This window comes from Lemur catta, chromosome 3, assembly GCF_020740605.2.
Source record: "Lemur catta isolate mLemCat1 chromosome 3, mLemCat1.pri, whole genome shotgun sequence".
NCBI classification, from domain to species: Eukaryota; Metazoa; Chordata; class Mammalia; order Primates; family Lemuridae; genus Lemur; species Lemur catta.
The window spans coordinates 34,804,003-34,817,927 of NC_059130.1; the positions used below are offsets into that span (position 1 = coordinate 34,804,003).

General features: G+C 45.1%; 1 non-coding gene across 1 annotated transcript; it reads left to right on the forward strand.

The window, feature by feature from the left end:
- Nucleotides 1-11,043: 11,043 nt before the first annotated feature.
- On the forward strand, nucleotides 11,044-11,205 carry LOC123636059. The gene has a single exon (XR_006734300.1). It is a non-coding gene; the product is annotated as a U1 spliceosomal RNA (small nuclear RNA).
- Nucleotides 11,206-13,925: the final 2,720 nt, after the last annotated feature.

Below are 13,925 nucleotides of genomic sequence, written 5' to 3' on the forward strand. Positions count from 1 at the left end.
TAGTTCAGTCTGGCCAATAGAATAAAAGAAGTCTGCAGGGAGTTTCTGGAAAAGATATTTTGTTTTCTGATGAAATAAACAAATAGGAGAGAGGAGCTTTCTGGTGCCAACCTGTCCTTACTGCTTGTCTTTGATTGTGGTCAAAGACACACAAAGTGCCTGGAGCTGTGGCAGCCATCTAATGACCATAATAAGTCTTTTCTTCTGTGGAACTTTCAAAGTACACTTTTAAGGTCTCCTCTTAACAGTCAGTCCTATGGTCCTGCACAGAAAATCTCTAAGACCTTTCTCACAAGAGAGCTTTGCTTTTCTTTCACTTAAAGATAGAAAGTAAGTACCTTCTAAATCTCCCCTTTCTCAACCTAACTATGCCCACTTCATCTTTTATCTCCATTTTATTCACCTGTTTCTCAGACCACATGGCCTTCCAGACCCTCCATTAATTATGTTGGTTATTTCCTCTCTAGAAAGGCTCCAGTTTGAGTAGATGTTAGAACATATTGAAACCATTTCTTTTTTTCTGGGCACTGTTCTTCTATTAATGCAGCCCAAGATTGCCTTAGCTTTTTTGGCAGCCACATTGCACCAATGATTCACACTGATTTATTTTTTTAATGCAGTTTTTTCTTTATTTTTAAATGAATTTTATGCTAGTTTCCTCCATCCTGTGCTTCCCAGATATGTGGGGTTTTTTTTTGTTTTTGTTTTTGTTTTTAACCCAAGTACAGGCTTTGATGGTTTTGGCCCATTTTTTCATCCTGTTGAAATCTTGCTGTTTTTGCTCTTGTCCCAGTTTTGGGCAATTTCCAAATTCAATAATCACAGTTTCCATCTTAATTCAAATCATTAATTTTAAAAAGCCATGTTCATTCAAATAGGGCCAGATTCTAGACCCCTATAGCCACAATTGGAAAAGTCTCTCCTTATTGATATTCACCCTTTTGGTGTGTGACTGTTCAGGCAGTCAGAGGTATTAGTGCCCAGAACACATCTTCCTCATGTCTACAGGCATTTCTCAAGAGACTTTGGTCACCTACCTTTCAGAAATCAAGACACACTGTCCATGGTATTCCTTCCACCTGCCAGTCTGGTAGCCTTATGTGAAGATCCTGAGATGAGCTTGGTTGGCTTTTGAACATCCAAGTTAACATGCTGCAAACTCCCTGCATCCTTCGCTAAGGGTGAAGGGCCTACAGATTCCACTTCACTAGATCGTCAGCATAAAATGAGAACTGCTCTCCCGGTGTAACAGATGAAGTGATTGAGGCACCGAAATGGTAATATGTATGATGGCTACTCTGTACAGAGAGCTTACCATGTGCCAGGAAGCATTTGATGTTCAAAAAACCCCCTAAGTAGATGATATCATTCCCTCTTACAAATGAGGAAACAGGTTCAGAGAGGGACATACTCTGGAAATGTTCAAAGACCCAAGTCTCAGAAAGCCCTAAGCGTGCCACTTCGGCTTCTTGAGACCCAGGACCTCACTGGTTGTGGTGGGCCAGCAGGTTGTTGGATTCTGGGGGTCGCTCAGCTACCGCATCCACCATCCCTCCCCAGCCAAGTTTGCTTCTGGCAAGAGTATCTGTTTTCCAGTTAACGTGGGAGCCTCCTGGTTTTGCTCTGAAATGTCTGTTGAAAAGTTAGGCTTCATTTGCCAGGTGGGGCTAGGGTGGCTAGAAATGACCTGCCACCTGAGTGTGTAATTTCAAAAATGCACCTGCTCCGCAGCAGCAGAACCAAAGCACAGGGAAAAGTCCCACGAGCAACATCATTCTGCCATCTCCCTTCCCTGGCTGGCTCCGGGGCTGGAGTCCTGCCAGGGAACTGCCATAAAATGTGGGAAAGGGATGATGGAAAGCACAGCTGAAAATGAGGTCTTTTTTCCCCTGTTCACTCTGCTTTGCTGCCTTCTGAGCTTCGTAGTTTGCCTTTGATCTTCTACATTCCCTCTCTCCTTGATTTCAGTTGAACTCACTTATTGAATGTATATTATGAGCCAGGCACTCTGTGACCTGCTAAACACATGAAGGTAAAGATGGCAAGACCTTTTCATTTAGGAGAGCATATTATGAAGATTATAAATGTATGATCCTAGGGAGGGGTAGGTACAAAGAGCATTTTTTCCCCCTCAAGATATTTTGGTAAAGAAAAAGGATTTTTCTCCCCTGGATTTTTCCTAGTTTTAAGGACATTTACATTTCTTAATATGCCAACCGTGGTAATTTCTATTTATTAAACCAAGCTTTACCTAATAACATTTAGATTTTAAGCTAATTAAAGTAAAATCAATATGTGTTTATCAAGAACATATATTTCAATAAAGACATGTTGTTTAGGTTTCTAGGTTCTGAGCAAAAATATATTGCTTCCATTTCTATTTTCTCACATTTTCTATGTATATAGTATTTCACAAAAGATCAGTATTTCTGCCACTCTCCTGAGATGGCTTCAACATGTCCAGAAATGTATTATCTCTAACATCCTTTCATCCCTTCCCTCATCATTGAAGCTGGAGCTTGCTTTGTTCTGATGTCTTCCCACTGCTGTATGTGACTCTGATTTCCAGGAGAGAGACCGACAGCCAGCTTCTGCTTTGTTCTGTTCTTGGAGTACTTGTGCCAGAGCCCTGCCTCTGAAGCATCTCTGTGCAGATGCTCTCACAGTGGGGTCTCAGAGGAGGCTGCGGAGGCAGGTGTGCTACAAACGTTATCCCCAACCCCCTGCTGACTTCTTCACCTTCACCTTCCCCAGCCCCTGAGAGGCAGGCGCAGCAGCTGGCACATGTCAAGGAAGAACTTGCCCCCACGGGACCCGTGGGCCAGGCTGTAGGCAGTAAGGAAGTCAGCTTGCTGGCTGGGGAGAGAGAAGAAAGGGAGTGAGGAGGAGAGGCAATCGAGACATAGTGGACGTCAATCCTTTCCGGAACAAGGATGTAATAGTGCATCATTGTTATGAGCGTGGACTCTAGTATCAGACTGCTTGTGTTTGGTTCCTGGTTCCACCACAGGCAAGCCCAATTAATGTGGGCACGTGGCTGCATTTCTCTGAGTCTCAAAATGGGAATAATAGTAGTACCTATCTCAGAAGTTGTTATGAAGCTTAAATAAGATGTCTAAAGACTCTCTCATGTGACCTGGCACATAGTGGATGCTCCATAAGTGTTAGCTATTTATATTTTTATTGCTATTTAGGTAATGTGCTACATAATTAGAATTTGAAGATACTGTTTGCGTTGAGATGGGCTTTAGAAACATTTGAGATCATGGCCTATTCACATCGATTAATCATTCATTCATTTATTCAGCAAGTATCAGTATAATATTTATGTGCCAGGTACTGAGTTAGACACTAAGGGGAAATATAATGAATAAGATGTTAACTAATAACCATTAATTCAAGATAATAATTAATTGAAGCATCTCACAGTCCCCTGAGAAAGACACATAAACAGCCAAGTACAAATACCTTAGAGGCACATGACAGGGTGCTCAAGGTAATGGCCACCCAGCCCAGGTGTTTATGGGAGCACAGTAGTGTCAGGGTGTCCTGGGGGACCTCCCAGGAGGAACAGGAGTTGACCAGGTAAAGGACAATGGTGCCAGAGGGGCAGGAGAAGCAGGGAGGTGGGGTCAGGGGAAGAAGGTATGGAGGCGGCAAGAAGGGCATGCCAAGCCAAGGGACCGCAGAGCTGGGTTTGCAAGACATGAGCACTGTGATGTGGGCAGAGGCTGAGTGTAAAATACAAGGTAAGGAGTGATAGGAAATGAGACTGGCAAGCAGAGGCCAGATCATGGAGGCCCTCATAAGTCACGCCCGGGAGGTGGGAGTATGTCTCGTAGGCAATGAGGAGATGTTAAATGTTTTGGGGCAGGAGAATGCCACAGTCAGATTTGCAGATCCTGTGAATTACTCAGGTGGTGAAGAGTGGGCTGCAGAGGGAAGGGCAAAGCAGTGACTGTACTTCTCTGCTTGCAGTCCCCTAGCCCTCCTGGGATGGCTCAGCTGAGCCATGGTCCATGCTCTGACTCTAGGGAAGCTCCTGTGCCCTCTATGACTTGTGGCCAGAAGAGAGCTAGGGAGGCAGAGGCCCTTTGCTTTTCTGGGGAATTTTGCAGGGCTGCTAGATGGCACAACTCCAGGAGATACCATTTACATTATAGTCCATGCTAATGGAGCCCCCAAGAACCATGCAGAGCATGTCTGGCAATCACTGGCCACTGCTTGGGACAGGTTGGGCACATCACATACAGCCTGCTGCTTTCTACACACCAGGATCTCTCTGTCGTCCTCTTTCCTTGTTCTAGGAGACTGTCACGCTTTGGGCAGCTCCGACATGTTATGTGTGCATTCCATGTGGTGCGCTTTCTCAGGGCACTCACATGTCTCCCCTGCCTTCTCACACTTGCCCGGCAGCCCTTTAATGGTGTTGATAAGTTCCAACAAGTTCTGCCTTCAGTGATGGTCTTTGCACGCAAATACTCCTGGAAGAAGTAACTCATTGCCTTAGATCTACACCAGGAAATAAATAACTGAGAACAGATCCCATCCTGAGAGCAGGTTTTGCTAGGAAAGTAGCAGTGGAAGACACTGGGAAGGGAAAAGGACATGTTTATAGGACGACTCCAAAGAGGGGTCGAAGTGGAGGAAGAGAAGGCCTGGCCCATGCTTTACCCCCTCTTAGACTAGAACTGAAGTCTAAGGGCTCATATTTATTCCTGATCATTAGGGAAGAACAGAAGCTGGCTGAGTAAAGGCTGGAGAGGAGTGTGCCCAGTAGAAGCCGGACACTGGGAAACTGTAGTGGGTTGCTGGGAAATGCAAGCAAAGGTGGAGCACAGGAATCACAGCGGAGGGAAGTGAAGGGCAAGTGGTGAGCGGTGAGAGTGCAGGGCCAGGCACACGAGGCCTGTGTAGTGTGCTGGGGAGTTTGGAGTGAAAGCCAAAAGTTAGGAGGAGGGAGACAGTAACACTGTGGGAAGCAACGGAGTGAGATAATCAAACTTGAGCTCTAGTAGACGGCCCTGGCAGTAGCACAGAGTGGACTGGAGGGTAAGGCTGGATCAGGGAAACCTGTCTGGAGGCTGTTGTAGAAATCCAGGCATAAGATGGGAGGGTTTGAGGAAGGTAGTGGCAGGGAGGTAAGGGGATGGGGTGGGACAAGATACACCAAAGAGGTAGAGTTAGCAGGACTTGGTGACTCTCTGGATATGGGGGTGAGAGGAGGGGAAGGACATTAGTTAGGATTCCTGCTTGCAAATAGCAAGCGACTTTATATAGATTAAGGGAGGAAAGGGGCTGGGGAGAAAAGGAGACTTTGTTTTAAGGGTATAGGAAAGTCTCACAGGACGTAAGCGTCACTGGGGCCATCAGGACTGATCTGAACCAGGGACTTCTCTGATCCTCACAGTAGACTGAAGCTCGGAGTTCCCAGCTACTTGAGTGTGCAGTGAGGCTTTTTCATTCTCAGGCCCAACTCCAAATGCCCCGGCAAGGGACTCTGGTCTAATACGGGTCAGATGCCCAATCCTGAACTATTCACCTAAGGGGTGGGTGTGTGTTGGGGGGTCAGGTCACTTTGTAGAAACAAATTGGGAAGAGGGGTAGCTTCCAGGGAGGGGCTGCTGGACCAGACAAATCAATGGACGCCAACTCTGTTCTGTCCCATGGCTGGCTTGCTCTCTGCCTCTCTCTACTTCCAAAGAGGTACTTATCTAACATAAATCAATCACCTTACGGAAAAGAAAAATATCTCCCCATAGAGACAACCTAAATTAGTATCTAGGGATGTCAAAAGCAATTCTTTTCTGTGTCTATGTCAATAGGTGATACCTTTTCCTCCTTCAGCTTGGCTTGAATCTAGTCCATATGTGATGTCTCACCATCAGACAGTCAATAAACCAGATGACAAACTTAACCTGGAGTGTACACATGCAGCTCTCAGCCTGGGGTGGATATTTCACTTGGTAGATTACCCACTGAAGATGTTTAATTCATATATTTGCTCATGCATACATTTGAATATAAAATTAAATGACATTCATGTACCCCTCCATTCTATGGGGTACATGAATGTCATTTAATTTTAGCCTTGTCAGGCAGCCTGGTGCCATGGGGGAGCCTGGGCTTTAGGGTTAGACAGTCAGACAAACTGGCTGTGGAATCCTGGCTTCACTATACTTTCTGTTGACCCCGGGGAAGGCACTTTACCTCTGTGAGCCTCTGTTTCTTTGTCCTGACATGGGGATCATACAGACATCCTCCTCTGCTTGCTATGTGCTCACACCACATCTCCCTCTCTTTATCTTTTCAAGAAATAACCCTCAAACCCCAATGGTAAGGCTGAAAATAATGAGGACTATAAAGATCACAGAAGGCTTAGTAAAGGGTAAGTCTTAGATTTAGCATTGGGAGGAACCCCAGACACTGATATGAACGTGAAGATTTACTTGGGAGCAAGAGAGATGATTCTAGTCTCACCTTTATGGGGTGAACCCACAGACCTGGGTTCAAATCTTAATTCTTCCACTCATATGGTGGGGGATCTTGGACAAGTTATTCTTTCCTAAGCCTCAGTTTTCTATTACCAGGTTGTTGTGGAGATTAGAGATACATGTAAAAATATGACCCATTGCTTGCCACCTTCATAAATATTTGTTGAGTGAATGATAAAATAGTAATCATTCATTAAATGGGGACTATTTGAATTGTTCTTGTTTCTGACTCACCATGTGAACTTAGTAGGAACTCTCTCTATGCCTCAGTTTCCTTATCTGAAAAAGAAAACTATCACTTTTTACTCTCTGTCCTTCCTTCCATCTGGTAATTGTGATTTAAGTAGATAAATTCTCCCCCCCTTTCTGGTTTGCTTTGTTCCAGGGACTAAACTTTAAGCAGATAACTTCCTAAAGTTCGAGCAATTCCTGAGGTGTTTTCAGAGACTGGGCCGTGGAGCCAGATGCCAGCCCCTGCTTTTGCTGGCAGGGCAGCTGGGCACCTCCAGTGGCTGAAGCTGCCTTTGAAGATGCTGCCTGGAACCCCAGACTTCCTGGGAGGACAGACAGCACCGCCCAAAGTGAGACAGCGAGCAAAGTGAGGATGGCACAGGTGTCCCTGGCCTGAGGCTGAGTCCTGAGTAAAAACCCAAGGGGCACCTCGCTCCAGACAGGAGGAAACCCAGCTGTGTGCTCTTGAGAGCCAATTCTCCACCCACAGAGACACCTAAAATAGCAGCAGCACAACTGAGACAGGGTGGCACTGCCCCAGAGTTCCAACTCCTGCTAACATTCTTTCTTCCTTTCCTCTAAAAAATTACTTTCTTCCTTTTGAATACTCAACTCAAACTAATTCCAATTAAGACCCCTCATTCCTAACCTTCCTTCAGCTCACTGATTTCACCCCTGCTTTCCTCTTACTCGCTCTTCCTCCCTCCCTTCTCACAAGGAAAAACTATTTCGAGCTCTGTTACCTGAAGGTGGTAGGTGTTGCTCCTGAACAGCTACGTGCTATTCAAGTTCTCCATTCCTTCACAGGAGGCTTTTGCTGTCTCAGCTTTGCTTCTTACTGACCTAGAAACGTATGCCCACATTGTCTTTGCATAACTCCAGGGGCACCCTACAATGTGATTTGTGTCCCCTGGGGTTAACGAGGGTTTGAGCACTGCTATGGTTTGAATGTGTCCCCCAAAAGTGCATGTGTTGGAAACTTAATCCCTCTGCCCTCATGAATGGATTAATAGATTAATGCGAGTTCTGCCCTTATGAATAGATTAGTGTAGCTATGACTGGAGTGGGTTTGTTATCTTGGGAGTGGCTCTGTTATAAAAGCGAGCCCTCTCTGACACTTTTGCTCCTGCCCTCTCTGTCTCTTCAGCTCACTTCTGCCTTCTGCCCCTCCACCATGGAATGGCCTTCACCAGATGCCAGCACCATGCTCTTGAACTTCCCGACCTCCAGAATTGTCCACATAAACTTCTTTTCTTTATGAACTACCCAGTCTTTGGTATTCTGTTATAGCAACAGAAAATGGACTAAGACAAACACTTCATATAGCCCTCTGCAAGCAACTCATTTCATCCTCACAACCATCCTGCAGCATAGGTGTGTTGCCCCCAGGCTTTAGGGAAGGAAATGAAAGCTGAGAGCTTGACTAACTTACTCAAGGACAAAAATATACAACTAGTAAGTAGCAAGCTCGCTTTGGTCCCAGGTCTGTCTGATCCCAAGCTCATGCTGTTCCTCACCTGTTATCCTGGAACATTTAGCTTTTTAAAATATGACTTCAGCCTCTCACCCACATGCCTTCTCTCTTTCTAGAATTTCATACTTAAGGTTCTCCAGCCACTTACATGCAGAGTGTTACAGCCACAGAAAATAATCAACTGCAGAGGAAATGGGCAGTGAGGTGTCCCAGAACTCCCACCCCAACTGTGTGAACTTAGGAAGTCATTGGGGAGACATGGGGCCTCAGTGTTGTCTATTTGCCAAGAGAATTGGTTGGACTGAGTGATTTTTAGTGTGGTCAATTTCAGCCCTAACATGCTGAATTCTTAGGTAAAGCCAAACAACCAATTTATTGGTCCTTCTCTAGTATATTCTGGAACACAGTTGGCTTCAGTGTAGCTATATACAGAAAATAGTTGTGTTGTATGTTTCTTTAAGACCACCAGTTGCTGTAGAAAATATTGAAATTTGAGATGTGAGAAGGGTAGACATTTCGTGCTTTTCATGACACATTCCTCAACACCTGTGCATCCTGGATTTCCTTAAATTATGACAGGGTCATTGCATAGCTGTCTTGTGTGGCCTATACCTTGAAGGTGGGTGGGAGAGGAGGGAGGAGCAGCAGGGCTGCCCCACGGCTTACCACAAAGCAAATTGGGCTGGTCTGGTCTGAAGTGGTCCATCACTCCCCGTGGAGCATGCGTCCTGGCCAAGGTGGCAGGAGAAATGGTTCCAGACCTGTCACTGGCTCATTCTGGGATGGGGACAAGCTAAGCAGGGATAGCAGCATTGACAACAGCACCCCTTCTTCAGTGCTTTACAGATACTCTCACTAATTCTCCAAGCATTGATGTGAGACAGGTGTAGTGTCCTCCACTTTACAGATGAGAAAACAGAAACTCATAAGGTGTAAGTGAATAGATCAAGGACACAGAGTGTGGACTGGAACCCAGTGCTTATTTATTCAAAGCCAGTGCTTTCAAATGTCACACTACGTTCAGGCTCCCTTGGCTTTTTCAACTGTGAAATGAGGAGCTTGAACCAGTGCTTCCTAGCATGTGACGTGCATACTTCTCGGGGAACTGGAGAACATTTTAGGTGGCACCCAAATATTCACTTTTAATTTTAATGACCATGTTTTTTCATTTTAAAGTGCGATAGAAAAAACATAACTCACACATAAAACTTACTTCATAGCTATTTCTTGTGATGAGTCTACATAAAAAAGGGAAGTGATTTAAGGTCTATTTAAAGAAAATTCAGTCCAGGTGATATGGCAAAAATTGTGAGGATGAGGACCTTCACAAATGCCTGAAGTTTGGGAACCACTGAATCAGATAATATAAGTAGTGCCCAACCTTTATGTTTTGGCACCAGGTACCAATTTCTTGGAAGACAATTTTTCCATGAACCGAGGATGGGAGGATGGGGTGTCGTGGACAGGGGGTGAGGTAGTGCAGAGCTCAGGTGGTGATATGCGGCCCGTTTCCTAACAGGCCACCGACTGGTACTGGGCCAAGGCCCGGGGTTTGGGGACCGCAGAGATAATATTCCCATTTTCTCTGGTTCCACCAGGACAGAGCAGGGCTGTGGCTTCCCTGACCCTCCAGCACTGTGTCCTAACTCTTGGGCATTTGGGACATGAACAGGGAGAGAAACAAAATGTCTTCAGAAGACGATAGGCTAAGACTTAGTTTATCCTACTTCTAGTATCTCCCCCTTCCCTCTATGTCTCCTAAGCATTCAAGGCTTTGCTGTTAAGTTATCTGTCATGTGTTCCTTGAGTGAGCAGCTTGGCATGGGCTGCAAAGTGATTGGCTGCAGATGAATTAATATTTAGTTAGGCCAGCACAATGATTTGCTTGTTTTTAATTCGTGAATTTGAATGTCTTTAGATAGGGCCCTCTACTTCGCACAGCCCTCACCTCTCCCTATAATATTATCCTCGGTAACTACCAGCAGGCATATGAGTTTGTGACCCCTGGCTTAAGACCTTACTTCCCCAAGATCAAAATCCATAAAGGCACAAATGACTAGTTCTTCAGTGGTGGGATTTCAGAACATAGAGCTTCCAGGGAGCCATCAGCAATGTGGGATGTGTAACGTCAATGTCTGATACACCTTGGAGCTTCTGTACCAGCTCCACAGGAGAGGGGATGTCGGCAGAGGAGCCCAGCCATGAGACGGCAATCCCCACAGCTTTTTAAGAACCTTTGGCAGCTCAGTGGCTGCTTTACAATTTTCAGACTGGGAGTATAGTGACACCTGGTGTCTGGTGCCATTCTTCAAACCCAAGCAAGTCCCAATCTGAGCTCATCCTCTCCAATCCCAAATGAGCTTCTCTTCCACCCCCTTGCTCCCCTTTCTGGGTGAAGGCAGCCATCAGTCTGGAATCCACACACTCATCAGGAACAATTTCTTCTTTCTCTTCTCCCATATCCCATCCCTTGCCAGGGTCTATCAGTTTGACTTGTGTTGATTTTATATATCTTGACCCTTTTTGTCTCACAAGGTCATATTTCCCAGTGCAACAACTTTCTAAGTTGCACTTACCTATACATCGCTGCCTGCTTAATATTCTTAAACTACATTTCTGGCTGGCTCAGTTCTCTGCCACAAGCCAGCAGCTCTCCACAGCCTTCAGGATAAAGTCCGACACCTCAGCTTGCCCATAACTTGGCCCCAGGAGGCACGCTTTCCACTGTCCCTGTGTTCTCTAATTATGCTCCAGGCTTTTTTGAAACTCAGATCAAAGCTTGGACCATTCTTTCAAGAGTTTTGGTTATGAAGAGAGGTGGAGAGAAAGAGCAAATGGTAAATCATACTCACCTGGCAGGGGAGACCCCATGATCACAAAGGTGGTTTTCCCAGGGCGAAGCTTATCCATTGCACTCTGGATGTGCTGACCCCTGCGATTTTCCCCAATTTGGGAAACTCAACTGCATAATTTGTGGTAGTGGAGGACTGTGTTCATGCTCTTCCCTGCAAAAAACAAAAAGAAAAAAAAAAAAAAGAAAGAGCAAATGGTAAAGGAGATGATCCAGAGAGGGAGTGTAATTCCCATAGACAGAAGTGATCGGACGCAGAGTTTAAGGAGCCCTCTGAGGAGGAGGTTAAAGATATGTACTGGCAGCCACTGAACACCTTCCATGGGCCAGACACTCAACTCTGTTTTACAGGGAATAGCTCATTCAGTCCTCTCAATAAGCTTACCAAGTAGGTACTGTTGCTTTTCCCATCTTACAAATAGGGAAACCAAGGCCCCGAGGGGGAATTTATTCACGTAACAACTAGAGAGGAGTGGAACTGAGATTGGAAGCCAGGCTGTTGCACTTCAAGCCTGCTCTCTTAACCACTGCATATGACAGAGAAGGAATAGCAAGCAGGGCAGGGTCCCTTAAGGGGTGGCAGGAGGAGTGATCCCAAGCAGCACAGGGTGGGGGTGGTCATCCAGCGGCCTCACACAGGAAGAGGAACCCCTCTTCCCTGGGCAGGGGGAGAAGTAGGCTTGGAGGGGGAGGATGCGGCTAGACTCATAGATGGCAGAAAGAAGTAGGAATATTCTTGCTTACAGTTTTCTGTTGAGAATTAGAAAAAGAGTTTGAGGAGAGTCAGGAGGGTCTAACATAGCTGCTGTGGGTGGATGAGAGAGGAATTGTAAGGACCTGGAGTCAGCCTGCCCTGTGTTGAAACCTTGTTCAGCCAAGGTTAGAGACCATGGATTTGTGCAGGCCTCAGGTACACAGTTGTGTAAATTCTTTTGTGTCTTCCACTACTAATTCTAGGTATCGCTCACACACTGTCTCCTTTGTGAAACCTTCCCTGATCTCTTAAGCTAGTTGTGGACTTCAAGTTCCCACAACATTTTGACCCTTTAGTATGGTCATTATATTAATGTACCTTGCATTAAAGTTAGACATTTGTACATTTCCTACGTTAAAGGCTCTCTGATGACAAGGATGATGTCATGCTTTTCTTTCCCTCAATGGGCAACATTATAGTTGTTCATTAAATGTGTGGTCACTTATTGGTTGACTGTTCTCCTCCAGATGGAGCTATTTTTTTTTCATTCTTTTTCCTCTTTTATTTTTCTTTCATCTCTTACTGTCTATCTGCACCCCCGAATCTTCCTTTTTGCTTTTTCTATCTTTCTTCCCCACTTAAACTCTCAGGTGACTAATGGCATCTGTGGGCACTGTCTTTCTGATCTGGGTTGTCTTGAGGCTAAGAGTCTGTGCAGATCAGTTGCAGAGTAAATGAAGATCATTTAACAAATAGAGATAGTGGTGTCATCTGAAAACTCTCTGAGATATGTCACTGTACTTCTTATAGACATAGGAGAACCTTGACTAGAGTGGGCCTGAAATAGATGAAAAGAAAAACCCTTGGTTACTGCAGACAGAAAGGGTATTTAATTTACTAGTATTACACAGGAGCCCCAAACCGTCACATTTCTACTCAGTTCACTTTTTCTGGATTTTTCTTTCTTTAGATGTTACCCACAAAGTGCCAGGAGTCTTATCCCATAGAATTCAATACTAATTGAGGAAATTCACATAGACATAAAGCAGAACCCCTGTGTGGTAGCCTGAAAAATGCTTCCTCCAATACCACCCCCCACCCCAAAAAAGGTAGCCAAATCCTAATTCCTGGAACCTGTAAATGTTACCTAGTTTGGCAAGAGTCTTTGCAGATGTGATTAAGGATCTTGAGATGAGGAGATTATTCTGGATTGTGCAGGTAGAACCTATGTGCCATCACAAATGTCTTTACAGGGGAGAGGCAGAGCGAGACCTGCTACACACAAAAGAGAAAGTGATGCAAAGGAGGAGCAGAGAGAGATTTGAAGATGCCGGCCTTGAAAGCTGGAGTAGTGTGTCCCCTGGGTGAGGGATGCCAACCTGCACCAAAAGCGAGACGGGCAAGGAACAGAGTCTTCCCTAGAGGGTCTCGAAGGAGTGCATCCCTGTCAACACCTTGATTTTGTCCAGTGATACTGATATCAGACTTGTGGCCTCCAGGATGATGAGAGAATAAGTTTCTGTTGTTTTAAGCCACCAAATGTGTGGTAATTTGCTATAGCAGCCACAGGGTCATACCACCAAAAAAGACAATCCCCTCCCGGATGACAAGTAACCAACAGAAGGCATTTTGTAGAGCACATTAGAAGAAAGAAAAATCTTATCACTTTGGTTGTTGAAGATCCTGACATCCAAAGTGTAACAGTCATTTCAGACAGAGACTAAAAAACAGTCATGCGTCAGGTGAGAAAGGTACTGATAAGTAGATGATGCTGTGCTGTATGGAGCGAGAGCAGCATGGGACACTGAGAAGAGGACTGGCCACACCTGAACAATGCAAGCAAAGGCAAATCCAGATCGTGCCAGGACAGACACAGCCTCCCAGGCACACTCAGTTAAAGACTTTTCCCACTGTCTTCATAAGAAAGAATTTGAAGTTAATATTTAAAAAAATCAAATGTTAAGCATTTGTTATTTTATGCTTAACTAGCTAGAACAAATTGTACTTTATTCTCATTTGTTGATGTGAGTTCGGTGACTTTCAATGTCTTTATATAGTTGTTATACTCTACCAAGGTAAGAAACTCCTCCAGATATTGTTATGTATAATTCTGCTTCCAGTGGACCCCACCTGAGTATAGCAGTCAAGCCTCCGTTGCTCAGAGAGGGCAAGCCAGGTGAA